This window comes from Dasypus novemcinctus, chromosome 4, assembly GCF_030445035.2.
Source record: "Dasypus novemcinctus isolate mDasNov1 chromosome 4, mDasNov1.1.hap2, whole genome shotgun sequence".
NCBI lineage: Eukaryota > Metazoa > Chordata > Mammalia > Cingulata > Dasypodidae > Dasypus > Dasypus novemcinctus.
In genome coordinates, this window is record NC_080676.1 from 53,331,798 (window position 1) to 53,359,640 (window position 27,843).

At 37.2% G+C, this 27,843-nt stretch overlaps 1 protein-coding gene across 1 annotated transcript in view; it reads left to right on the top strand.

Moving 5' to 3' along the window:
• The first annotated feature begins 1,296 nt into the window (after positions 1 to 1,296).
• PIK3CA (phosphatidylinositol-4,5-bisphosphate 3-kinase catalytic subunit alpha) overlaps positions 1,297 to 27,843 on the top strand; it is an 80,772-nt gene continuing 54,225 nt past the window's right edge. Inside the window, exon 1 of the mRNA XM_058295368.1 lies at positions 1,297 to 1,731. The gene's annotated coding sequence lies outside the window, so the exon portion shown is untranslated. The remainder of the gene's footprint in view (positions 1,732 to 27,843) is intronic.

Here is a 27,843-nt window from a genome sequence, read left to right on the forward strand (position 1 = left end):
GAAGGACAAAATATCCCTAGCATAATTTTTCCCCACCAAGAACTACCTTTTAATATCTCATGGAATTTTCCTGTGCCAGAAAACACAACTTGTGAAATGCCGTCATAAAGTTAACTTTTGACTAGCAATTCAGTGCTTTAAATATATACATGTATTATTCACAGCTCTGAAGTAACAGTGTTCTGAAACTGCTGAAAAACATTGGCTCAAATAAATACTTAGAAACCTGCCTACGGAATGTGAAATAACCAGAGTTTAAAAAAGAAAAAAAGAAAAACACGGGAAATACAGTCAAGTGAGACTATGACCACATGTTCTCATTTACCATTCAGTATGGACATGCGGTATTCGAGCAAAGACTGGTTATTGATAAGGTTTTTGGGTCTGGTTGACAAGTTGGACTGCAACATCTCTAGGGTGGGTCACTTCCAAATCCGTCTATTCCTTAAAAAATCAAGGGGTAATGGATGATTTCTAATCACTAGTACTCCGCCTTTTCAATATAAGGAAGGGCCACTAGAGGGAGAAAAACATTTGAGTAATCTCAAGAGGCATCAGTTCCTATTGCTCTCAAGCAAAAAGAGTTTTCTGTGGCACGCAGCGCCAAGACACCACCCTGAATCTGCCAACATGGCTTTTGTGATGGCTCCATGAGCTGGACAAGAAAATAAAAAGCACACTTTCGAACTGTCAGTTAAGAATCCTACAAGGTAATTGAAATCAGAAAATAGGGCATAGCAAAAGGTCTCACCACAGCGAATCAAAGATTGCAAAATGTTTGGCAGTGTATTGTCTTCGGGATAGGCTACACCTTAAACCAGCGTTGGCAGAAGGCCGCGCAGTTACGCATTATAACAGGTCTTTCTAGAATCCATAACTACTCCTGGTTAGCCACTGACAGCGGCGGTTAACCACTGCGCTTCTGTCTCGCCCCTCCATTAAACTCATTTCCTCTGTGGATGTAAATGAACTGACTCACTTCTCCAATACTCCTTTCTGAATCTCTAACTTAGCCCGCCTGCTGCTCAGAGAGACAAACAGCTGGCACGTACGCTGTCCTAGGATGACAAAACACCCTCACTACTGTATAAGGCAGAGCATTAAACTGACACATGCCAGAAAGGTAGCCCAACGCCATGCCAAACTCGGGCGGAAAAGCAAAGCACACGCGAACTGGCACACTGTCAGTCAGTTTGCCCAATTTCTCCTCCCCGTCTTTGCAAATTCACTTCCGCTTCTTTGCACATGTGCTTCCGGGGCACGATAGGCTCGGCCTCTTTTCAGCTCTTACCCTCTGCTGCTAGAGGGGAGGGGGGAGCAGAAGGGGGTGGGGAAGAGTTCGTTGTTTGTTTACACGATGTGAGCGGAAAAAGAGACCAATAAAGTTTATTCTGGAAACAAAAGGAAAAAAAAACCAGGGGCGACAGAGAAAGGAGACGGGGGCGGGGGCGTGTGGCGAGGGCTAGCGAGAAGGGGAAAGCGGCAGTTCCGGTGCCGCCGCTGCGGCCGTTGAGGTCTTAGGAGGCTGCTGCTGCCGCGGCTGCTGGTGCTGGGGCCGCAGGCGAGGCAGGGCTCGGGCCCGGCCGGGCAGCTCCGGAGCGGCGGGGGAGAGGGGCCGGGAGGCGGGGGCCGTGCCACCCGCTCTCCTCTCCCTCAGCACCGCCGCCGCCGCCGCCCGTGGGGCTGGGACCCGATGCGGTTAGAACCGCGGAGCCTGGAGGAGCCCGCAGCGTGAGTAGAGCGCGGACTGGCCGCGAGCGGGCTCGGTCAGGTTGGGGACGGGGTGGATGCCGGGGACTCCAGAGCGCGCCCGCCGTACGAGGCAGGGGCCGCCGGATAGTGGTCTCTCCCAGCGTCAGCCCTCGGCGGAGTTCGCCTACAATTACCGCTGGCCTCTCCCTGCTGCAGAGCTCCCTCTTCTTTCTCCCTTCGGCCGCCACCTCGCTCCTCGTTTCCTTCCTCTCCTCCCATTTTTGGGGATGGGGCGGCGGGAGGCTGAGGAAGTGCGCCCAGGGCCGCCGCCCCAGCCCCAGCCGCGGTGACTCGATCCCCCGCGCCCGTACGCCTATCCTGCCCGGCGGTGATCGGGTGCCGCGACTGCTGTGGCGTAAGGGATCCTAGCGCTGAGCCGCGAGCTGGTGGTGCGGGGTTGTCACGCCCAAGGGCTTCGGCAGCCCCGCGTTTGCCTGGTACTGGGTTTAAATCGCCCGGCTCGGGTATGGAAGGAAAGCTGCTCCCCCACCCCGTCGATCCCCTCCCACCCTTCCTCTGGAGGTTGTTTTTTCCTTTTAACCGAGACGATCGAACGTATTGGATCTTTCATTCAAAGACAGGAGACATTGTCTCGTATGAGTTGTCTCTTTACTAAGTATATTATGTGGTGCCTGTTTCATAGCTCCTAAGTGGCTCCGAAGGGTTAGGGAGGCGCCCAAGATTGAGATGTAAACACCAGACATTCAGCCGGTTTGTTTTGACCGTCTTCTTTCTCCCTCTGAGTTTATTTTAGGATGCTAAAGGAATAGTGGTGATGGTGGCTAGCCATGTTACTAGACTTGGAACTCGAAAGGTCTTTTTTCTCAGATGTCAGAAACGGGGGGGACTGTTTACTTAGGTATATAAAAGATAAAGGAAACACAAGAGTGGGGCTTTGTAGAAAACAACCTGCGTATTCTTTAATGAATTAGGGTTTTGATTTCGTTTTGGTGAAGCTTCCAGCACTGCGCCTTTGTGCAGAACATGGGTTTGCAGAACGATGTCTTGAATCGTACTTTGTGGGGCCAGGGAGAACCCTTAGAGAACTTGGGTGTTCTGGGTAACGCAAGCTGGGTAATTTCTACTACCACTTTTGAATCACTGCGGGCAAAATTGGTCGCGTCTTTTCCTGAGTATTTGCGTACATTGCACCGTACAAAAAAATTTGTTTAATGTGCTGGATTGCGTGTTATAAGAAAAGACCTGGAAAATACTTTAGATACTATATTGCAAATTTAATTTTGATAAATCAAAACACTGTTTTTGTTAGTGGTTCTTACGCAATTGTAGTCTAAAAATTCGCTAATCTATTCAAGTTTTGAGTTTTTTTTTTTTTAACTGAAGCATTGAATTCTGGTTGACAGCATAGATCTTGAAACGTTTTAAGTTCTGGAAATTTTTAATGATTAGATTAACTGTTCTGCAGTGTCATCACTCAAAATTATCTGAAGTGGGTCCAGTGTTTTGTTTGGGATGGGGGGAGAGGATGTTAAAGTTTTCTCATCTCCTCCTGTTTTGGGATAAAGTTAAAATTCCTCCCATAACTTAACTTTTTAAATAAGTTTCTTACTTGAGTTTTTTTTTTTCAATCATTGTAAAATAAAATGCTTTCCCATTAATTTCACAAAACAGGTGACTGAAATAAATGATAGCACATCATAATAGTATATATCATCTTGGGGGAAATAGCAAGGAAGTACATGAATATTAATTTAGTAATATATTATTGTCTATGAATATAAAGTTTGAAAGGCATTCCTATTAGAGTTTTAGTTGAATTAAAAATAAACCACATATAAATACAGAAGTGTTTTTGTATATATAAAGGTTTTTAAAATTTAAAGTAAATTGGACACAGTGTTAAAAAGATGTCAACAAAGACAAATACTATACTAAAATGAAAAATTGCTGCATGAATGTGAATTTTCTAATGGGGCTAGATCTCTGTAAAAGGGATACCATAAAGAACAGTGTTGCCGGGTACTGTGCATGGAACAGTCCTTCTGGAGGCAAAGCTTCCTTCCTGTCAGGATAAGATCCTATCTATACTAAATAAGTTTTCAATTTAAAAAGCCCAAATTTATAAATAAAACTTATAATAAAGTAGATCATAGTTAATTTAAAAACAATAACTCTTTGTAGCTTTTTCTTTATTAGTGAGTGCCTTTTAATGAATAAAGATTTTTAAATAGTTGCTAATACCATTTAAAGGGCATTTGTTCTGTTGATCTGTTTATTTGGAAAGAGCCAACTTAATCCTGTTTGAGTTTTTAACTCTTTAGCAACTAGAGTAGCATTAAAAGGATCCGTTTTTTTAAATTTTATTAATTTTATATCTTGGATTCCAAGGGGAAAGAATTCTTTAGATGAAATTTGTTTCTTAAGTGTTGTAAAATATTTCATCTATGGTGAAAATATTTTGTATCCTAAAAATTATGCAATTTTAGAAGCATAGCTGTCTTGGAATATCATAATTTATGTTTTATTAGCACAGTTATTGGGTTGTTTTTTTTTTTTTTAATATTACTTGTCTTAAGCTATGTAACAATCCTGTAAACAGGAGAGTATTACTATCTCTGAGAAATGACATTCTAATCTAAGGTCAGACGTGGCAGGTGACAGACTGACAAAACCAAGGTTCTCTGACTCCTTTAACAATATTATGTTACCCCTAATCTGCTCCAGCCTTCTTATTTAACAGACAGACAGAAAGTGAAGCCAGAGACATTTAATTACTTAAGCTTACCTTTTCTCATATTTACAGTAGTAAATATGTACATTTAATTCTCTATACAGCTTAGACAGAGGTTCTCAGTCCTAGCTGCACATTGGAATAATCTGCAGAGCTTTTTAAAAATTCTAGTGTCAGAATCTCACCTTCAGAGATTCCAATTTCATTGGTTTGAGATGGAGCCCGGACATCTGTGTTTTGTTTGTTTGCTTTAAAGCTCCCCAGTTAATTCTAATAGACAAAATTGGGGGAACTGATATGGCTCAAGCAATTGAGCACCTGCTTCCATGGAAGGTCCTGGGTTCAGTCTCCGGTGCCTCCTAAAAATAAAAACAAAACAACGAGCAAACAAAAAAACCACCTTGGGAACTAATGTGGCTTAGTGATTCAGCACAGACTTCCCACATAATAGGACCCAAAAATTTTTGGAAAGCTCTGGCTTTCAAGGTCTTGTAATGTGGTCCTTATATCTCTCTATATAGGTTCATTTCTCTTTGGGCTCCTAAATCTTTCCTGGCCTTCCCACACTCTCACGTGAACTTTGCAAGTACTGTTTACTATTTGGAGCCTTTGTCCACTCCATTGTTCTTCTCTACTTAGCTAATTCCTGGTCATCTTTCATGTCACCTTGTTTGAAAAGTCTAGTTTGGGTTAGGTGCCCGTGCTTCCTGTTCCCATAACATCTTGTATTTTCAAGGTCATAGCATTGACCTCGTTGTAGTATAATTGCCTATTTATTGGTCCGTACTCTCCACACCAGGATATAAATTCCATTAGGATAGATACTCTATCTTATATGCTTCTGTGTTCTTTCTACCAAGTACAACACATAACAGGCACTCATTGACTGAGTAAATAAATAAATATATATATAGGGGACAGACTCCTTTTTCAACATGTAATATTTCCTAAACACCAGTAATACTTTTTTTTAAAATTTATTTATTTTTTTATTTCCCTACCCCTAGCCCCCTTGGGGTGTGCTCTCTGTATCTGTTATGTGCTCTCTGTATCTGTTTGTTGTGTTCTCATCGTCTTTTTTTTAGGAGGCATCAGGAACTGTACCTGGGATCTCCCATGTGGGAGGGAGGGAGACACCCAATCGCTTGAGCCACCTCCGCTCCCTGCTTATTGTATCTCTCATTTTGTTTCCTTGTTCTGTCTCTTCATTGCATCATCTTGTTGTGTCAGCATGTCACATCAGCTCATTGTCTTGCCATCTTCTTTTAGGAGGCACCAGGAGCCGAACCTGGGACCTCTCACCCAACTGCTGGGCACCCAACTGCTTGAGTCACATCTACTTCCCATAATGTTTTTCTTCATTCTTGCTGAATATATTTAATATTTTTGGTCACTAAAAATATCCATCCCCAAAATTGCCATAGATGAATTTCATTTGGAAATCTGTGAGATGTTATCAATTACATATAAACTATGTCAATAGTGGCCCCCCCAATCCAAACACACATACACATATAATACAAACGCAAATTGGGAATCATTAGTATATACAACACTGCACTGGGAATCAGGAGACTTGAGTTCAAATCCCAGTTCACTGCTAACATTGTGTCCTTGGACAAGTCTCAATCTCTGGTTCTTAGTTTTCTCATCTATAACACAGAGAAATTGAACTAGGTCTTCTACATGGTAGTCTGTGTTCTAGCCTTAAAAACCTATGAGTATTAAAAATATTGGCCTTGGAATCTGATATGCCTTGGTTCAAAACCTGGCTTCTATATTTCCTGGCAGGATTACTTTAGATAGATTTTCTAATCTGTGTAATGGAGTAAGCACTATCCAATAAAGTTGTAGTTGTTGAATTAAATGAGAATATAAATCCAAAAGTTTCTATTCTGGGTCAGGTGCTTAATAAATATTCCTTTTTTCCTTAGGAAGTGTTGGATCTCATGAATCGACTTATCTCAGATAACAGGACACTGTCTTATTTTGCCAGGGCTGCTGTAATAAATACCATAGACTGGTTGGCTTAAACAGCAGGAATTTAATTTCTCAAAATATGGAGGCCTGAAGTCCCAAAACAAGATGTCAGCAGGATCATGATTTCTCTGAAGTCTGTAGCATTCTGGTGGTGGGTGGCTAGCAATCCGTAACTCAGACTTTGCTTGCATCACATGGCCATTTCTCTCCTATTCCTGACTGTCCACATTTCCTTTGCTTACAAAGATTCAGTCATACTGGATTAAGACCCATCCTAATTGAGTTTGGCTTTGTCTAAATAGATCATCGAAGATCCTGTTTGCAAATGAGTTGACATCTGCAGGACCAGGGCTTTGGACATGAACATATATTTGTGGAGGACATGATTCAGTCTATGACAGACACAATTTATGTATTCTGCTGTTTTCCACCTTGCTGGCTGCTAAAACTGCATCTGTGATTAGGGACCAAAAACCCCTGTGACTTTTGGTTTCATTTTCTTATAACCCCGTTCTACTGCTAAACGCCCAGATGTTAGTCAACCTATTTGGGAAATAATTATGCCTACAAATTTGAACCAGGACAGAATGGCAAGTCTTAAGCTATTCATACTTAAATAATACCTAATATGGCGGAGAACAGTCTAAACTGATGACTTTATATCATCTCTTAAAAAGAGCATTGAAATCAGGGGTAATCACTTTTAAATAATGGTAATAAATTAGAATTAAGGTTATCTGAAAAAATAAAGATAACTTTAATTCATTAGGTTGTTATGAGGATTAAATGAATTACATTAATAAATACTTCTAAAGTGCTTGGAAGTGTACTTAAAACAGCACTCAGCATGATACCCATGTTTGTTAAATAAGTAATAGAATTAAGGTTGTTTTATGGAAGAAAACCCAGAGATTTTGGTGACATCTCTATTCAACAACTCTTACAATTCAGGGACCATTGTTAAAAAGAAATATAAACAACAAAAAAAGACAATAATAAATTTTAAAAGTATTAATATGAGGCAAGATGCAGTGAAGTCTGAGCATTCATCCTGAAGGCTGGAGATTTCTATCACTCAAAAAGGTGTTTCAACCTTAGATATGACTATTGTAATTTGAATTTTATTTCTTGAGCCATTAGGCTATACTGAGGATGTTTTATAGCTATAAACCTTATTCACTTTTAATCTTCCTTTGTGAAACATGTAAATCAATAGATCCTGGTTAAAGAATTTTTAGTATTCTTTCTCCCCCTCCACCCCCAACTATATAATTTGGGGAGTAATTCAAAGTAAGTGCTCCAATAAAGAATTTGTAAGTTTGTAATTAAAGTAATAGCTTGGAGTCATCTTTTTCTTCAAGCTTAATTTTCTTTTTTCAACATTGATTTATTCAGTTATTTATTTTCCCCCCTTCCCTTCCTCCCACCCTGCTGTTTTTGCTCTCTGTGTTGTCTTCTCTTCTCATTTTTCTCTCCTCTAGGATTCACCGGGATTCGGTTCTGGAGACCTCTGATGGGGAGAGAGGTTTCCTCTCTGCTGCGCCACCACAGTTCCTGGTTTCTGCTGTGATTCACCTTCACTCTCCCCTTGTCTCTCTTTTGATGCCTCATCATCTTGCTGCATGACTCACTTGCGCAGGGCACTGGCTCACCATACAGGCACTTGTGCGGACACTGGCTCACCACGTGAGCACTTGCACAGGCACTGGCTTACCATGTGGGCACGCTTTCTATTTTTTCTTTTTCACCAGGAGGCCCCAGGGATCAAACCCAGGTCTTCCCATATGGTAGGCAGAAGCCGTATCAGTTGAGCCACACCTGCTTCCCCAAGTTTAATATTGCTAAAAGCAAACTGTTTTTAATATGAATTACAAAACTCTTGTTTAGGTGCCTGAGGGACTAAATTCCAATACCAAAGTGCTACTATGATATGTCGAAAGGGACGGGAGGCATACATAACATCTTTGCCTCTTTTTCTGCATCAATACCATAGGAATTGTAATTTGTTGTTTGCCAGGTAACTCATAATTCGTGAGATAATTTAAATGTTGTATAAAACCCTCAAGTTGTATAAAACTAGAAAAAAAAGTTTGTATACTAATTATTGTTTTCAATTCATACGTAATACAAGGATAACATGTTTTATATTTGAGCTGACTGTTAAAATTAATTTCTTCGAATTACTTTAGTAGGTAGCTTGATAACTTACCTAAATTGTGTTCATCTATAAGTGGTTAAGTTTTAGCTACTTTTTAGCATATACTTGCAATTGTTACAAAGGAGAGTTTGTATCAGGGTCAGCATTGTCATTTGAAATAAGTGTGGGATAAACAAAATCAGAATTCTTACAGACCATGTTTATCAGGTACACTTAAGATTTTAAATATTTGTGTAGTTGAAATCAAGGAAGTCAGTGTTGTGATGTGAAAAAAAAAACTGTATTAGGATAGAATCATTCTGCTCTGATCATAATTCACTTGCCTAACTTACCAGGAGTTAGTAAACTTTAGCAGAAAAGTGCATCTTATAAATGATGAAGTATTCCATAAATATAAGGCAATTTATGATGGTAATTTTAAGCATAGCTTTTTTTGAGGAGGAAATAATGTGTGGGTTTATGCTTGTCCTCAGCACTAGTATAGTGCCTGGAATGTACGTGATTAATAAGTATTGATTTTTTTCTGCAGTGGAATCATGTTTGGAAATCAAAATATTTTTCTTGCCTTTCTGTCAATTAGCTATACTTTAAGCTATCTGGAAGGTAGGTAAATTGCTATGTGACCATCTTTTTAATTGATCATTTGTTGAGTATAGATTTGAAGTATATAAGTAACCCTCTTTTGTAAGTTGTTAAGTAGTTGCATATTCCTGTTGATATTTAAAGATATTTTAAACAAAGATTGGCAAGTTAAGCAGAGGTTGTGGGGTATGGTAAAAAGAACATTAGATCAGGAATCAGAAAATCTGGGTTCTACATTCAGCTATTATCTGTGTGACCCTAGGTCAGTTATTTGGCTTGGGGAAGAGGGGCATTTCTTCACCTGCAAAATTCTTTCTTTACAATTCCAAAATTCTATAGCTCCCCAGCATTTAAAAGTCTATATTTTATTTCAAGAGAGAATAATTAAGCCAGTCCCTAGAGGGAGGGTTATCAGTTTGTTGTATTTCAGATCTTCTGATATATCTACTGCCAGTAATTTCAGAAGCTAACATCTTTCATATGCCTGTTTAGAAATTTGTACATGTTTAAAGGCCCTTGTGTGAAATTCTGTGGCAGAGAAAAGCTCCCACCAGAGAAGAATAAAGTGGGAATTTTTATTTTTCTTTCGAAACCATTAGTGATTTTGGAGAGTCAAAACGTATTGCAGGCATGGCCATCTGGTTATAGGGAGCAGTTAAATTACTGACAGGCAATAAGAGCAGATCATTCATTGCAAACTAGTTGCCAGCGTTATGAAAGCCAGCAGATCTGTCATGGCACCCTTAATAACCACTGGCCACCATCCTTACTTGTTAAAGACTTCTAGGAAAGTATGTTTCATAATTTCCTTTGGTAACCCATCCCACTAGCTGGTTTTCAGAACATGTGTTCTAATCTTAGAAACATAATTCAGAACCTTAGTAAGCCTATTTTTTCTCATTTGTGCAGACAAGTGTATGGAAAAATTAGGGGAAAAAAACATTGGAAAAAAAAACAAAACAGTGATGTTATGCTATTGGTTTATTTCTGTTAGTGTTCAAATTACTCATGTTCAGCTTTTGAATATATTTTAACCAGAAATTACTCAGGTAATGAGATATTATTCAGGGTTATTTTGAATATGTACTTTTTTTCAACAAGCTAAGCAGATTTCTGTGACTTATTTTTCTTTGAGAAATGGACTTTCCCAAGTTTTTTCATGATGGACTTATTACAGATCTAGACCTTAAAGTACTATTGAATTTTGAAATAAATGACTGTTAGCCTAAAAGTGAGTGAAGTGTGTGTGTTTTTTTCCTTAGAGGTTAACTCTTGGTAAGTTCAAAACCCTTGGGAGTTTTGTTTTTGTTCTGTTTCGTTTTGGGCTGAATTCTGTGAATACAGTCTTATGGAGCACATTATCAAAGTAAAGCAACATTAATGGGAAAAATTGCGGAGGAAAAAGATTGAAATTAGGCACTTCTGTAAATGCCAATGTGAAATCAAACCATATATGACAGCAGGTGAAGGAAAGAATTACATTTTCAGTGATCATTTTTATACTTAATAGTATCAGCATTGTAAAAGTTATTTTCCATATGAAAATGTATCCTTAAAATCTATTATTACTTATAATTGAGATCCTGGTATCCAGCATCTTGAAGTATTGAAAAGTATGAAAATGATGTTTATATTATTCTTTTTTAACTATATACCTGTTGTAAAGATTGAACATAATTTTTTCAAAGCAGTTTCTATACCTGTCTTGATAATTACATTGATATTAAAACAAAAAACAATTTAGAAAACTAGTCATTTTATAGTGGGGGGACTGTTTTTTCTTTTTTTTAATAACATTTTTAAGTATTTTATTTAAGATATTAAAAGATATGAATCACTAAGTTAAACAGTCATTGGGTGGAAAGTTCCTTACATGATAATGACACTGCATCCTTCCCTGAAGCCAAGGCCCCTTCCAACGATGATGTTTCTTTCTTACTAAGTCCCTCCACTCCCAATGGTTCCCAGCTGACATTGCACCCTCACGAGGTAGCTGAGGCCTAGGTGCCCAGCATCCACAGCTACCCTGTGGCAGAATGCTTCCTTGAACAGAGTCCTCACTCACTCTTAGGAGGCTGGAAATGCCAGGTGGAGAGAAGTTGATATTCTAAATGTCTAAGCCAGGACTATGGTACAGAAAAGGACAAAAGCAAGGAATACCTTGGAAGGGTCCAAAGCAGAGCCCTGACTGATACCAGTAACAGTCTCTACTCCCACCTCAAAGGAAGACTCTCATCCAGGCTCTCCTTCCCTACCCAGTAAGTGACCCGGGGCCACTGTTTGCTTTCTCTTCACTAGAAATGATGATTTGGTAAAACTTTCAGTTTTCCTCATTATATTATAGGACTCAAGATCCCTCAAAATCACTTTGAATAACTTTGACTATTTCTGTGCAATGAAAGCCAACCCTTTCTTTTTACAGCCATGTGATATTCACAGGCACTACTAATATAGAGCTAAATGTATCTACTAGTTGTGTAGCCATTAAAACACAGCCAAATGTATCTTGCTTTAGTCTATTTTATATGTATAAATATTAGATATAAATTAGTACACTCTTCCTGCAATTAATTTTCTTCTCAAACAAAACTGAAGCAGGTAATCTGACAACAGAACAGAATATATGAAGTCAAAACAGTCTTAGAAAATACTCAAAATATGATCATTGTACTTAGACTTCTTTAATTTTCCCATCTTTCTATTAAATTTATGCATTATGGTTATGAGCGTGTGCTCTGGAGCCAGATTGTTGCCAGATGATCAAGATTACCAGTTTTGTATCTTTGGTCAAATTATTTAACCTGTCTAGGTTAAATATTCTTTAAGTAATGTAGATCCCCACATCTGTAAAAGAGAGATAATAACAGTACCTGCATCGTAATATTGTCATGGAAATTAAATGAATAATACATTAAAGCATTTAGAATAGTGCCTAGTACATATTAAGTACTCAGTAAATACCTGTGAGCTCCTTGAGAGCAAGAACCATGCCATATTCATCAATGTGTTTGGGGGTGAATCCAGTCTCTGGAGAGTGGGCATATATATATATGGTTGCATTCTAACAATATTCCATTCATTTTCAGTTCTTTAGTGCTTGCTTTTTGTTTATTGTAATTTTTTAAGTTGCATTCTACCTCTAGGACTCTGAATTCAAGTTGGTGCCTAGCCCTTAGAGAAATTAGCATATGGAAATTTAGCTTAATAGGATTGAGGGATTAATAGACAAATGGCATTAAGTAAATGGATGTACATGTTCCATATATAGTCTGAACTTACTATGGATTGCTTTTCCCTGTCCATTCCTGAAATCTCAGAATCCCCAGCAGATGTCTTAAAAGCACTCTGCCATTGAAGCACTGCTTGTCTTATGTTACTATTTCCTTCCCCTGTCTGTCTTCATGCAGTGAAGACAATAGTTGTGTGATAATTGTCATACAGTCCCTATGTTGTATGGCCTTTATAGAACTCCCTGATCATGTTTTAAAACCACTTGTATCGCGCTTGTCCATTTTACCTGCTATGAAGTCTATATTGACTACAATATTTAGTTCTTTTGTATATCGTTCTGTTTGTTATGTTGTTAGTACTCACTGGACACTGTATAAACCTTACAGGTTATTTAAGTGAAAATAAGGAAAGCAACCATGTGTTATTGTTTCCATTGATGAAGTCTCTAAGTCTTTGCCTTTAATTGCAAAGATAGCTACCTAATGCCATTGATACAGATTTCTGTGTGATTATTTCTGTGATTGGTACCTTGTATAAATGAGACTTTAGTTCATATTTAAGTTTATGAGAAACATATCAGTTTTTTTTTTCTACCTTTTGCTTTTTAGAAGCATTGGCTAGAATGCTTTTGATAGTTATACAAAGTAACTTGTTCTTAAGTTGATGGTCACATAATCTTTCTCTCTCATAAACTAGTTTAATAATAATGCCCACATACGTTTTCTTAAAAACTACATAGCTTGTTATTGTTACTTTATAGAGAGATTGCTCCAGAAGATATCTTCAATTTTTGGTATAATTGTTCATTATTTTCATTGGTATTTGCTTATTAATCATACTTCAGAATATTTTTAATGCATGTAAAACTATAGAATTTAATCAATTTTGAGGGGGTGGTTTGCACGATTAAAAAAAATATAGCATGACATTGGGCTGTCCCAATACTAACCAAGAGTTTGTTGCCAAGCCATATGGTTATGATCAACCTAGGTATTGAAGTTATAAATTAACAGTTTCATTTTAAATGGCATCACAAAGAATTATAATCATCTATGCGAGAAAATTTCCTTGATTTTCAAATGTATTATTTTGAGTGCCCTAAACCCAAACTTCAATATCATGAATCTGGGGAAGGGAACAAGGACTGTCATTTATTATGTGTGCTATGTACCTGTGTTGTGTATTGTATGTGAATATTATGGCCTTTTTATTCGCTATCTCCCTTAATCTTCACAGTAATACGCAGTACACAGGGTGTCTCTCCATTTCACACACTAAGAAACTGAAGTCCCACATCTAATCAGTATAGTAGAATTTCATCACATTTAATTTACATCAGTTCAACTACATGAATTCAGCCAGAAGTAGAAACATGACAAAAGTAATAATTTTATTATTGAAGTCACATCCCACTCATTAAGCAGTCACATCCCACTTAAAGTAGAAATGAGAAGGAAGATGTAAATTTTTGGTTATCCCCTCAGTTGGTCTCAGTGCCTAGGTGTGATCATCTTTCTGTGTTGAGTATGATTCTAGTTCAAACTTATGTAATGTTCATACATCTTGTTCTCTAATAACAAGACCTCTAGTGCTCAACCACGTAACACCTAGAAGAGAAACTGCTAGAAGAAAACCTGCTGTTTTAGACTTACTGAGCAACTGTGTTGGTCTCCAAGGTGGCCTGCAAATATAGCCACAATAAATCTATCATCTGTGCATGTGTATTCTCTCTGAAATACTTTTAAATACTCTTTTTAATAGCACATATATTTTATCACGTGTGTAATTTTATTGTGTGTTCTAAATAACTGTAAATTATATCTTTATATATCTCTGTACAAGGTGCTATACAAAAAAACATGTTTTCCCAATCCAATTTTTTTTTTTAAGATTTTTTTAAAATTTCTCTTCCCTTCCCCCCCCCCGCCCCAGTTGTCTCCGCTCTGTGTCCATTCACCGTGTGTTCTTCTGTGACCGCTTCTGTCCTTATCAGCAGCACCGGGAATCTGTGTTTCTTTTTGTTGCATCATCTTGCTGTGCTAGCTCTCCGTGTGTGCAGCGCCATTCCTGGGCAGGCTGCACCTTCTTTCGGGCTGGGCGGCTCCCCCTTACGGGGCACACTCCTTGTGTGTGGGGCTCCCCTACGCATCAGCACTGCGCGTGGGCCAGCTCCACACAGGTCAAGGAGGCCTGGGTTTTGAACCACAGACCTCCCATGTGGTAGGTGGATACCCTATTGAGCCAAGTCCACTTCCCCCCCAACCCAAATTTTAAACGCACTTTTGAATAATCTGCTTCATTCCCCAAATGGATTGCTCTTGAGTCATATTAGAACAATATGGAAATAGAATATTAGAAATTACAGCTATCTCATAATGTCTGGTTCTGTGACCACCATACTTACCATTATTTACTTTTCTTTCCTTTCTCCTATCTGTTCTTTATATATTCTTTTTATCTGTTCTTTTATGAATTTTTTAAAGGAACCTCAAACATATTGGGCAGAATTTCTTTTATGAAAATTCTGAGTAGGTTTCTGCTAACCCCTTTGCCTGGAGAAATGGAAAGGCTGGATGATAGAAAATATAAATAAAGTGACATATCTAAATGTTACTCTCACTTCCATATGTAATATTCATTCCCTCCTTACAAATACCCAATTTATGGATGTCCTGTTTGATCTGCTATATAGAGAAGTACTTTCTCTAGAGCCTTAAAAACAGAAAAGAGTTCCCTGAGCTGCCATGTGTCCTTCTTGTTAGCAGGCCAACAGACATGACTACCAGCCTAAGAAGACATGATCTCTCATACCCTGAGGGAGAAGGGAAGGCTTAATTAGTGAAAGGAGAGATTTGCTTAGGATTCTAGTTCAGAGTTAGAATATTCAGCCTGCCTCATCTAACATGCTCTCTATGTGACACCAAGCAAGCTGCTTTCTATGAGCCTGAAAACTTGTTGCTGGGGAGCTGGTGACTGAAAGAGCTATTTCCAGGGTATTGTGCTCAGAAATGAGCTTGTGCAAACTTTAAGAATGTAGACTCAAATAAAACAGTAACAAAAACAATGCAACTGTATATTGTCTATTTTATGATTACCAAGTAGGATTTTTCATAAGAAAGATGATTTAATATGAAATTTTATGATGAATACATCAATAGATAAGGAAATAGAGATCATATTAGTAGATGTGGAAAAGGTATTGATGAAATTCCTGTTGAGTTTTTAAAAACCAGGAATGGAGGGAAATTTCCTTAACAAAATATATCAGATTGAAAGCTAAAATAATAGTTAATGGAAAAACTAGAGAAGCAACCATTGTTAAAAATCTGGGAAACCTTTTGTTACTACTTTATTCTATAACATTGTTCTGGCAGTTCTGAACAATGCAATAAGGCATAAATTAGAAAGAAAAAGAATTAATATTGAAAACAAAGCTGCATAATTACCATTTTTTGGTATTTTTGGTGTCATATGATTGCATTCCTAGTAAAACCAAGAGTCAACTGAGAAATTATTTGAATTAATTAAAATATTTAACTAGATGTAAGACAAATATTTTAAAACCAGTAGTTCTCTATGATAGCAGTAATTGTTTAGGAAAACTAATAGAAAAAGAAATAATTTATAACAGCCACCTAGAACATTAAATATGCTACGGGGAAATGTGTGGCTCCATATAAAGAAATCTTAAAAATTCTAGTGGGATATATAACAAGGAGGAGGAGATAGAGGTATATAATGTTCCTGAATAGGGAGTTCATCTATTACAGATATCAGTTTTTCTCAAGGTAAGTTTGAGGATTAGCATAATTCTAATTTTTAAAAATGTGTTTGAGAAATTAACAAAATAATTCCTAATTTTGTCTGAGAGTAAATAGGTATAAAAGTGAGATCAATTTCAAGCAAAAAACCAAGAGCAATGAAGGAGAACTAGCTCTGTAGTCCCAATCAGATTTTAAAAAGCTGTTGTTACTGGTGAAAGTGCCATAAAATGTGTTTGCTTATATATTTCCATTGGCAATCTAAATTGGTTCAATCCTTTTTGGAAAGCAAGTTGTTAATTTTCTTGCCTTTAAAATTAGCGTAACTTTTAATTAACATGGAATTAACATGAAATAATTCCATTTGAACATTATATGTTATAATAGAAAGTTTAACAGTTTACGTATTCAACAAACCAAACTGTATATACAGCAAAAAGACTAAATGTATCAAAAAATAGTAATAATTGTGTTAAGTGCATTTTTATTGTTTTGTTTTTCTCATTCCTCGGTTTTCCACTGTATTTTCAGTATGAACAGAGCACAGTCCCAGACCCATAGTATACATTTCAAAGTGAATGAATTTCTAAAATAAGCATGGGTTACTTTTCCATTAAAAGAGGAATACAATCCATATTTAAGTTAAGAAAAATAGAAGTGTGGGAAGTGCTCTAAAAAAGGAACCTGATTAATAATACTTTACATTAGGAGCAGTTCATTTCTAAAATGTTTTCACATCTATTACATGTGATCCTTTTCTGTTCTAATATAATAACATAATTACTTGCCTTAGAAATTTCTGTTAACCTTGACTGTCCTCTCTAATCTGCCAAACCGATAACCAAGTCTTATGTATTCTTTCTTGGAAATATTTCTTGATTTCATTCTCATCTTTTCTCATAGTCACTGCCTTATATCAAAGTCCAATCTCTCTACTTGTCTACTCACCTCTCTTTTACAGTGCTGCCAAAATTATCAGACATGTAAATAATTAGCACTATTTAGTGTATGTGCTATATAGTAAATAGGTTCTATGAGAGAAAGCAAGCAGCTTCCATACTGCTGCTGAAATTTTTACCATAAAATATAAAACTGGTGTTGTGTTACCCCTTCTTAAAGCTTAGTAACTCCTATTGACCTAGCTGCTTCTCAGACTTTGGGTATGTAAGAATCACCTGAGGTATTTTTTAAACTGCACATTACCCAGATCCTAGAAATCTGATTCAATGGATCTGTGAGCCTGGGAATCTGCATTTTAACAAGTTTTTTCACTTATGGTCCTCATACCTGTGATTCCAGGACAGGATTTTGAAGAACACTGATCTCAAGTGCAATCTCATTAATTTGTTATAAGTCTCTTCACAATTTAGCACCAGACCACTTTTCTGAACTAATTTTCTATATTTACCCTCACTGAACACCTTACAATCTAACCTTTCTGAACTGTTTCACACTCACCTAGGCCTTTCAGAATTGCCCTGCTTGTGCTCATGCTGTTTCTGCTGCTTTACGCCCCTTTTCTATAGCTACTCCTACTGAAACATTTATTGACTTGGCGACTATCTCCAGCTCATATGTAATATGTAAAAAACATTCCTGGACTCATTCCCCTATGTAGAGCCTATCTTCTGCCCCCCCCCCCCCTTATTTCCATAGCATTTATTTATTACAGGGCACACATACTAAATTATACTTATTTATTTACATTCCTGGATTCCTCATTAGACCAGGAGTCCTTTGAATTAAGGGATTTCATCCTACTTATCTTATGCCTCTAGCATAAGCCTTACAAGTTATAATTGCTTAATTAATAAATGTTTGTCAAATAATTAACAAAACAACCCAATGAACAAAGCAGGGAAGAAGTGATTAGTCCCATGATTCAGTGAGGAAAACGGGGTCTTGAGAAGTAAAGTATTTGCCTAAAATTATGCAGCTTGTAAGTTTAGACTTGGGACTTTAACTCAAAATGTCTGGCTCCTTACTTGGTTTTAGTATTTATAGGAAAAGTAGACTATAACCATAAAATTATGCCTCTCACCCTACCCCTACCCCTTTTAAGCTTTTTTCTTTCTGCTCACTTACTAGTTCATCTTTTAACATGTTTGAGGGAAAGGGTGTGTTAAACTTTTTCATCACATTCATCACATTCACACTCTATACAATAATGCCTATTCCTCCAAGGCAAGAATTGTTTGCTGGATATTAAGCTATTTGTCTCTCAGTTTCAAATCCAATCTTCTGTACTTTGTGATGTTTTTTAATATCCTTGGCAGAATCTATATTATAGTGCCTAATAGTTGTCCACAGATACTTGTGTAATTAAAATTTTCCTGGTTCTTATTTCTGTAGGAAATACTTTATTCTGCAACAATTAAAGCAAAAAACTAGGTGTTAGTGTTCAAGTGAGTTTTTACATCATACTGGTTCAGTACTTACTTAATTTTTTATTAGAGCAGTTGTTGATTCACAGAAAAGTCATGCAGAAGGTATAGCACGTCTTTTTTTTTTAAAGCTCAGTTTCTGAAGTTTAGATGTGTTTAACCTAGCTGTAGACTTCAGTCTTATGTGTTGATGGAAATCAGAGACCAGCTGCAAAGTTCAGATGCAGAATGACATAGAATACATGTAGTTATGATTTAAACCAAATGTTAGCAATGAACTATTTAGTAGCAACTGTTTTTTTAAAAGAAACATTTTAGATAATTACAGTCATCTTATCCTTATACACAGCTTCAGCTTTTTACTTTTTCTGCCAATATTTCTGGAACTAAAACAAAAAAAGAAAAGAAAATTAGGGTATCACACTTGGAAATACACTAAATACTTGAAAAACCATTATATCTTATAAAGGTTTTCAACTAGATTCCCTCTTATAAGAAAGCATATATCTATAATAACTTCCCCCCAATATTAAGCTGATATATTACTTTATTAAGTAATAGGAGCATTTGAGAAATTGAGGACCTGTCACTATTAATAGCCACTGGACTTGAAGATTATTAAAGTATACTTGAGTATTCTAATTCTACTTTTGAAATTTTCTGCTACTGGTTATTAATTTTGTTACCATGTTTAATCAGCATCTTACCATCCTTCTTCCATCCTCTCTTTCTTTAATTTTACTTTGATTATCTGTCTACTTTTAATATATTAAAATCTCCATTTCCTGTCACAGCAACTTTAGATAATATTCCTATTCATCACTATCCTCCATAATAGTACCCTCTTCTTCCTTTTACCTCTTCTCCCACCCTTCAACAATATGTTATATATATGATTATGTTTTACTTTACCAAGTAATGAGAGCATTTATACAATCATATTTAAATCCTCTTATGTTTTGACTATATGTAGTTTTTTAACATTAATATGATTATGTAAAATGTTTCGTTCTACAGGCAAGTGCAATGCTAGGATAAGATTCCTTTCCTATCCTCTGTTCAACTTCATGACCCACATGAGGATCACATGGTTTCTCTTTTCATACACCACACAAATTGCTCCAAATTGTTATATTTATATATTTATGTTATAATACAGTCTTGTTTTTTCCTCCGGTTTTTCCTATTGTGAAATAAACATATAAATTCTTCAGATTGTCATTAATGCTGACTGACTCCTTAATTCTTTTATCTGTTGCTTAGAATCTGTTCTATTGTTTTTCTTTTTTTTTTATTTCATTCCCCCTCCTCCCGCTTCCCTCCCCCAGTTGTCTGCTCTCTGTGTCCATTCACTGTGTGTCCGCTTGTATTCTTGTCAGCGGCACCAGGAATCTGTGTCTCTTTTTGTTGCATCACCGCGTCAGCTCTCTGTATGTGCAGCCCACTCCTGGGCAGGCTGCACGTTTTTGCGTGGGGCGGCACTCCTTACAGGGAGCACTCCTTGCACAGGGGTCTCCCCTGTGCAAGGGACACCCCTTCGTGGCACGGCACTCCGTGCATACATCAGCACTGCGTGTGGGCCAGCTCACCACATGATCAGGAGGCCCTGGGTTTGAACCTTGGAGCTCCCATGTGGTAGGTGGATGCTCTATCCATTGAGCCAAATCCACTTCCCCTACTTTTCCTGAACACTTTTTACTTGGGCCATATAGACTTCATATTCTAATTGGATGACTTTCTATGATTAATATAAAACTTTATCCCACAATGGCTTTTGCTTATTTACTTACAATTTTATTTTGACTGCTGGGTCAGTTTTACCATTTCTGGAATATGATATTTTCCACGTTCTTAACCTCCACCTTCAGTTGACTGGAATCATTACTCTGTACCTCAGAATTGGTTCATAGGAACCAATTTTGAGAACTTGAGTGTCTGGAAATACCTTTATTTTTGTTCTTTTCATATGATAGTTTGGATGGGTATAGAATTCATGGTAAAATTATTTTCCAGCAGACTAAGTACTCAATAGTTTTCTTTACCACCTAGTGTTATTGGTAGGAAGAGAATTACCATGCCAATCAAGTAGTTGTTCTTTTGTAGATTATCTGTTTTTCCTCTTGTTGAAAGCTTTTATTATTTGTTGTCTAGTATAGATTTTTTCATATTTATTCTGCTCAGTGGTCCCTTTTAATCTGTATGTAAGTCTCTCCAGCTCATAAATGTTTTCCTTTAATTTGTTTAATTTCCTTTTTTCCCACTTTTCTCCAGTTTCTTCTGGAATAACATGTTTGGTTGTTGGACTTCTGAATTTGGCTGATATCTCTTTCCCTCTTGTTTTCAATTTGTATGTTATTTTTGCTCTGTGTTTCAGCAGGTTTTAAAAATCTTTACAAACCTTATAGGTGAAATGTTATTTAATTTGCATTTTCATTACAAGTAAAAATGGGCAAATTTTCATGTTTATTGGTCATTTGCATTTCTTTTTCTATGAACTCTCAATTCATATCCTTTTGGCCATTTTTCTATTGTGTTTTTCATATTTACACAGTAGAAAATTTCTCTTTGAAGTCATATGCATAACAAATATTTTTCCAAGTTTAACTTTGCTTGTATTATTCCTCTCCATATAGGAATTTTTTGTTAATTAGGTCTTTGCTTTTATCAATTTTGTCTTTTTATGGTATTCTTTTTCACTTATACTTAGAAAAGACTTACACAGATTTTATATTAAAAAGAATTATGTCATATTTTCTTTTATTTTTGAATGGTTTTATTTATGTATTTGTCCCCACCCCCTCATTGTTTGCACTTGCTTTGTCTGTTTGTCTTCCTTGTTTCTTTAGAGGGCATTGGGAACCTAACCTAGTACCTCCGACGTGGGAGGGAGGCACCTAATCTCTTGAGCCTCATCTGTTCCCTGCTTTGTTGTGTCTCTTGTTATGTTTTTTTTCCTGCTTGTGTCACCTGTTGCGTCAGCTTGCTGTGCCTGCCAGTCATGTCAGCTCACTGTCTTGCTCATTTTCTTTTAGGATGCACCAGGAACCTCTGCTCGCTGCTTTGTTATGTCTCTAATTATGTGTTTCTTCTTGTGTGTCTTGTTGCATCAGCTTGCAATGCCTTCCCATCACACCAGCTTGCTGTCCTCTTTAAGAGGCACCAGGAACCAAACCAAGGACCTCCAGTGTGGTAGGCAGGAGCTCAATCGCTTGAGCTACATCTCCTTCCCATATTTTCTTATAGTACTTTTATGGTGTTTTTGTTTGTTTACATTGTGTTATTTGAAGTGGAATTTATTTTAATGTCAGGTATATATTGGGAATCCACCCTTATTTGTTTTCAAGTGCCTAGTCAGTTGTCCCAACATGCTCTTTTCTCTATTTATTTAAAATAATACCTTTACCATATAATACATTGCGTCCATTTTTAATTTTCTGCTTCTATTGATCTGACTTTTCTTGAGCCAGTATCTTACCATTATAATTACCATAGTCTTATATTTTAATATCTGATAGGGCTAGAACCTTTTCTCCTGGCTTTCTCCCTCGACATACATACACACACAAAACTACTGATATGTATTGCAGTCATATCTAAATTATCTAAAAGAGCATTGGCATCTTTATGAATTTGAGTCTTCCTAGCCAGGAATTATAGTGTGTTTTTCCTTGTCTTCAAGTCTTTTGTATTACTCAACATTTTAAGTTTTCTTCATCTCTCTTAATTGAATTTTTAAATAATTTTAATGTTAAGGAACTTTTTCCCTTGTCATATTATTGCAGTTTTTCCTCTGCTTTATCATTGGTCTTCTGGTTTACTTATGGATTTTGTTTCTGTTGAGCTGTAAAGAGATTTTAAATTTTACATAATCAAATTTATCTTTGCTTAGAAAAATGTTTTCTTCCAAGATTGTTTGAAATTTTATTTATGCTCAAATTGTTTTATTTTTATATGCATATGTAATTGTATGCTTTTGAAGTTTATTTTGATTTAAGTACAGTAGAAATTCACCTTTTTTTCCCTCCAAATGACCAGCCAATTCTGCCAGGATTATCTATTAAAATAATCAATCCTAGTCAGTGTATGTAGCTCAAGCGGCTGAGTGCTTGCTTCCCATGTATGAGGTTCTAGGTTCGATTCCCAGTACCTCCTAAAAACAAAACAAATGAAAAAAATCAGCTCTCATTGGGGAGCAGATGTAGTTCAGTGGTTGAGTGCCTGCTTCCCATGTACAAGGTCCTGGGTTCAATCCTTGGTTTCCCCTGAAAAAGAAAAAAAATATCAATCCCATTACCCTAATTATACGTTTCATTTTTTTTCCTGCACAAAATTGGAGTAACTACTTAGGTGTTTGTTTTGACCTCAGTTCTGTTCCCTGGATTTTATTATTGTGGAGCAAGTAATATACTGTTTTTATAAATGAGGTGTTTTTTAAGGATTTTTTTTCTCTCCCCTTCTCCCCCCATCCCCCCCAATTGTCTGCTCTCTGTGTCCATTCGCTGTGTGTTCTTCTGTGACCACCTCTATCCTTATCAGTGGCATCAGGAATCTATGTTTCTTTTTGTTGCATTGTCTTGCTGTGCCAGCTCTCCTGTGTGTGGCGCCATTCCTGGGCAGGCTGCACCTTCTTTCGGGCTGGGTGGCTCTCCTTACAGGGCGCACTCCTCGCGCGTGGGGCTCCCCTACGCGGGGGACACCTCTGCATGGCAGGGCACTCCTTGCGCTCATCAGTACTGCGCATGGGCCAGCTCCACATGGGGCAAGGAGGCCCGGGGTTTGAACTGCGGACCTCCCATGTGGTAGGCGGATGCCCTGTCCATTGGGCCAAGTTCACTTCCCTATAAACGAGGTTTTAATACCCATAAGAATAGTCTCTCATTACCCTTCTTTCAGACATTCAATATATTAGAAGCTATCATAAAACTTTTTACACTATTTTAGAGGCTGACACAGACATCTCATATACACCAAAAGAAAACTACAGACTGTTGTCACTTAAAGTATTTGTTAATCTGAGCAAAATATTAGCTAATAGATTAGATTAAAAAGAATACATACATATACATACACACAACAACCAAATGACATATATTCTAGAAATACATTGTCATTTTAATCTGCAACACATGCAGGTGGGCACACTTTCTCATATATGCATGCACACATATTTACACACAACCTTAGTAAAACAGGAATAAAAAGTTAGTTCCTTGACATAATAATAGATATCCCAAATCAAAAACATTGATCAGGCTTAATAATAAGAGACTAGAAACATTCCCATTAACGTTATGAGTAATGAGAGGAACAGTAGCTGTTATTTTACCTTTTTGTGTGTGTTGGTGTGGCTATACTAGCACAGTTAATTAAGAGAGAGAAAAGGTATAAGAAAGGAGAACACAAATTATTTTTTGCAGATTTTTATTTCCGTATCCATTTTTGTCCTCTGACCTACTCCTATCCCTCACCCCAACTATAGCCAATATTAACAGTATGTAATTAACTGTAGGGAGGAAAATAGGGATGTAGGAATTTATATTTATATATACTTTTAATTCATATTTTAAATTTTATTAGTAAAGATTGTACGTAATATTTTCTCATTCTAAATATCTTCTGAGTCTATAATTATATTCCTTTTTAAAATTTTTATTTTAATTATCATCATGAAAGTAGATACAGGGGAGCGGATGTGGCTTAAACAATTGAGCACCTGCTTCCCACATAAGAGGTCCTGGGTTCAAGTTTCTGGTGCCTCCTAATAAAAACAAAAACAAACAACAAGCAGAACAGATGAAAAGGCCAACTCAGAGAAGCCAATGTGGTTCAGTGGTTGAGTGCCCATTTCACATACATGAGGTCCTGGGTTCAATCCCCAGTACCTCAAAAAAAAAAAGGATACAGCTTTCAGTAACAACATTGTAAGGAATTTATGTGATTCCCCTCCACAGAAAATAAAACCTAGCAATAAATTTTAAAAGGTTAATACATCATGGCCAAGTGGACTTAACAATGCAAGGTTGTTTTAACTTCCAAAAAGCAATTCAATGTAATACATCCTATTAATAAGAGATAGTTGAAAAATCATATGATCATCTCAATAGATGCAGAAAAAGGATTTGACAAAATTGGACATAAATCCATGATAAAAAACAAAAATTCTTAGTAAACTAGAAATTGAAGGCAACTTCCGCAACCTGATAAACAGTATCTGTGAAAAATAATATCGTATTTCATAATGAATGATTTTATGCTTTTCCATTTACGATCAAGAAATAGGAAAGGATTTTTGTTCTCACCATTTGTACTGGAGGTCCTAGCCAGTGTAGTGAGACAAGAAAAAGAAATGAAAGGGCGTACAAAATGGAAAGGAAGAATTAAAAACCATTTTTTCCACAGATGACTATGAATCTACTTGAACTAATGAGTGAATTTAGCAAGGTTATAGGATACAAGATAATAAACAATAATTAAAAACATCATGCTAAGTGAAAGAAGCCAGACACAAAAATTTATACTATGACTGTATGATTCCATTTATATGAAATTCTTAAAAAAGCTAAACTACAGTGACAGAAACCAGAAGTGTAGTTACTTAGAACCTGGAATAAGAGTGAGGATTGACAGAAAAAGGAGAAAACTTGTAGGGGTAATGAAGGTTGTTTTTATAAAGATTTATTTTATTTATTCCCACCCTCACCCCCCCACACTCGTAGTTTGCTCTCTATGTCTGGCTGTTGTATGCTCTCTTTGTCTGCTCATCTTCTTTTTAGGAGGCACTGGGAACCAAACCTGGAACCTCCCATGTGGGAGGGAAGTGTCCACCTCCACTCCCTGTTTGTTGTATCTCTCATTGTGTTTTTCCTTGTTGTGGCATCTTGTTGTGTCAGCCCACTGCGTTGGCTCATTGTCTTGCTTATCTTCTTTAGAAGGTAGCAGGAACTGAACCTGGGACCTCCCAAGTAGTAGGCCGGTACCCAACTTCTTGAGCCACATCCACTTCCCAATTATATAGTTCTTAAACTTCAACAATGTCCTTCTTAATTACTTCACTCCATTCTGCTAGGAGGGTTCCTATGCAAACACAGATATAATTCCATCTCTCCCTAATTTTAAATTCTTCAATGAGTTACCACTTTCCCACTAGATTTTACATTAGGAGCTTGGACCTAGCATGGCCTTTAGGCCCTGAAATATACTAGCCTGCCATTCTCTCTAGTCTAGTACTGTCCATTCAACTGCTGTGCTGTCTGTTCTCAATTCCTGGAGCATAGCATGTTCTGTTATATATCTTGGGAATGATATACATGTTTCTTTATCCGAAAAAACTCAAACTATCCCTATTTCCACCAGTATTTTAAGACTTTGCCCAATTATATTTTTAAAATATTAACTACAGTATTGGTACTTTCAAAAAAGCATCCCCATCTGCACCAGTGAAATTGTTATGGATTATTAACACAAATTATCTTTGTAGTTATGTCCCTAAATGTTCTCTTCTAAACTAGCATTTACCTTCCCCTGGATATGCCAAACTGTTTCATTTATCACTATAACTCCATATCTTAGACAGGCCTGGCTCAGAGTTGACAAGCAATATATGTTAATTTCAACGACATGATGGTAGATGTGTCTTTACTGCAGATATACTGCATGAATAACATTTTTAACATTTTTTAAGACCACTTTCCCTGTCTGAATTCTGGTTTTGGAAAAATCCAATTCCTTCTCTCCACAGTTCCTCTCCTTGCTCAAACTGGGAACATACATCTGGTTTACACACCGGGTGTCCCACTGAGACCAAATGACTAATAATCTCCAGCATCACATCTCTGAATAACTTTCCCTGGGATGTTTCCAGTACAGCCCACTCATCCTGGGTGAAGTCTGTAACTATATCTTTCAAGTTCACTGACTCTAGTGGTAGCATTGTCAATAACTCAGCTGACAACAGTCTTCCTCTGGATTTTCACTCAAAATCAGATAAGCATGTGAACACGGCCCAAGATATTCCAGAGCCGTAAATTCCTTATCCATGGGTCTTGCAGGGACAAAGCTGTGTCCTCACTGTTGAAGGTTTTTAAAAACTTGATTATGGTGGTAGTTTTCATGTATGCAACTGTATATATTTGCCAAAATTCATCAAACTGAATTTTATGGTATATGAATTATAACTCGAATAAGGCTGAAATAAAAATAATAATTTACTTTTAAATCACTGGTGAAAGGTTAATAAAAACCTCCTCTGTTCATCCTCACCCCACATCTTGTCTTGTCTCCTGTTGTTCTTCAGAAAAAGCACTTTGAACTATTTTAGCTATTTCTTCTGGTATGTACCTCCTTATAAAAATGAAGGTATACTGTTCTGTCTTGGTTGACCAATATTTGACATCCATTGATTTCCACTTACATGATTTAACTCCTCTTATACCTTATGTTTTAGTTTGCCGAAAGACTGCCAATGCAAAGTACCAGAAATGGGTTGGCTTTTTATAAAGGGGATTTATTTGGGGTACAAAGCTTTTAGTTCTGAGGGTGTGAAATATCAAAATCAAGACACCCTCAGAGGTGCTTTCTCACCAAAGTCAGCTACTGTTGATCCTGTTGTCGGGCCACATACCAAAGCAAGATGGCTGCCCATCTCTGCCAAGGTCTCTGCCTTCTCCTCCAGAATCTACCGTCTCCTATAGCTCAGCTGTGGGCAAGCAGGCATAGGGCTTATCTCTTTCTGGGCCACCTCTGTCATTCAGAGCTGCCCCGCTTTCTTCCCGAATTCATCTGCAGGCAATCAGGTATATACTTCATCTCTCACTGGGCCTCAGCTCTTTGAGCCTCTGGGGGAGGACGGGAGAGAAGGATTTCTGTCCTTGCTGTGGGTGAAACTGGAGTCCTTTCTCTCACATTGGAGGATCAAATATGGCAGCTTCATTTTTCCCTGTGTGTCTCTTTCTTTGTCTCTGTTTATATCAGACCCAGCAAGAGGGCAGAGACTCAACCTGAATCACGCCTCACTGACAGAGTCCAATCAAAAGGATCTCTCTCATACCCATAGGAATGGAATAGCTCAAAACATAATGTTTTTTTTTGCGGGGAGGAGATTCATAAAGAACTTCAAACTGCCACACCTTCCTTTACCTTATCTTGTCATCTTGATATATTTAATCATTATTGGCTAAATACACATTTAGTGTTTTCATTATTATGATTATATAAATACCATTCAATAATGAAGCAAATAGTGCATGGTGTTAGATCTTTTTCTGGTACAATTTTTTAAAAAGTTAATTGCCTCATTTAAAATTT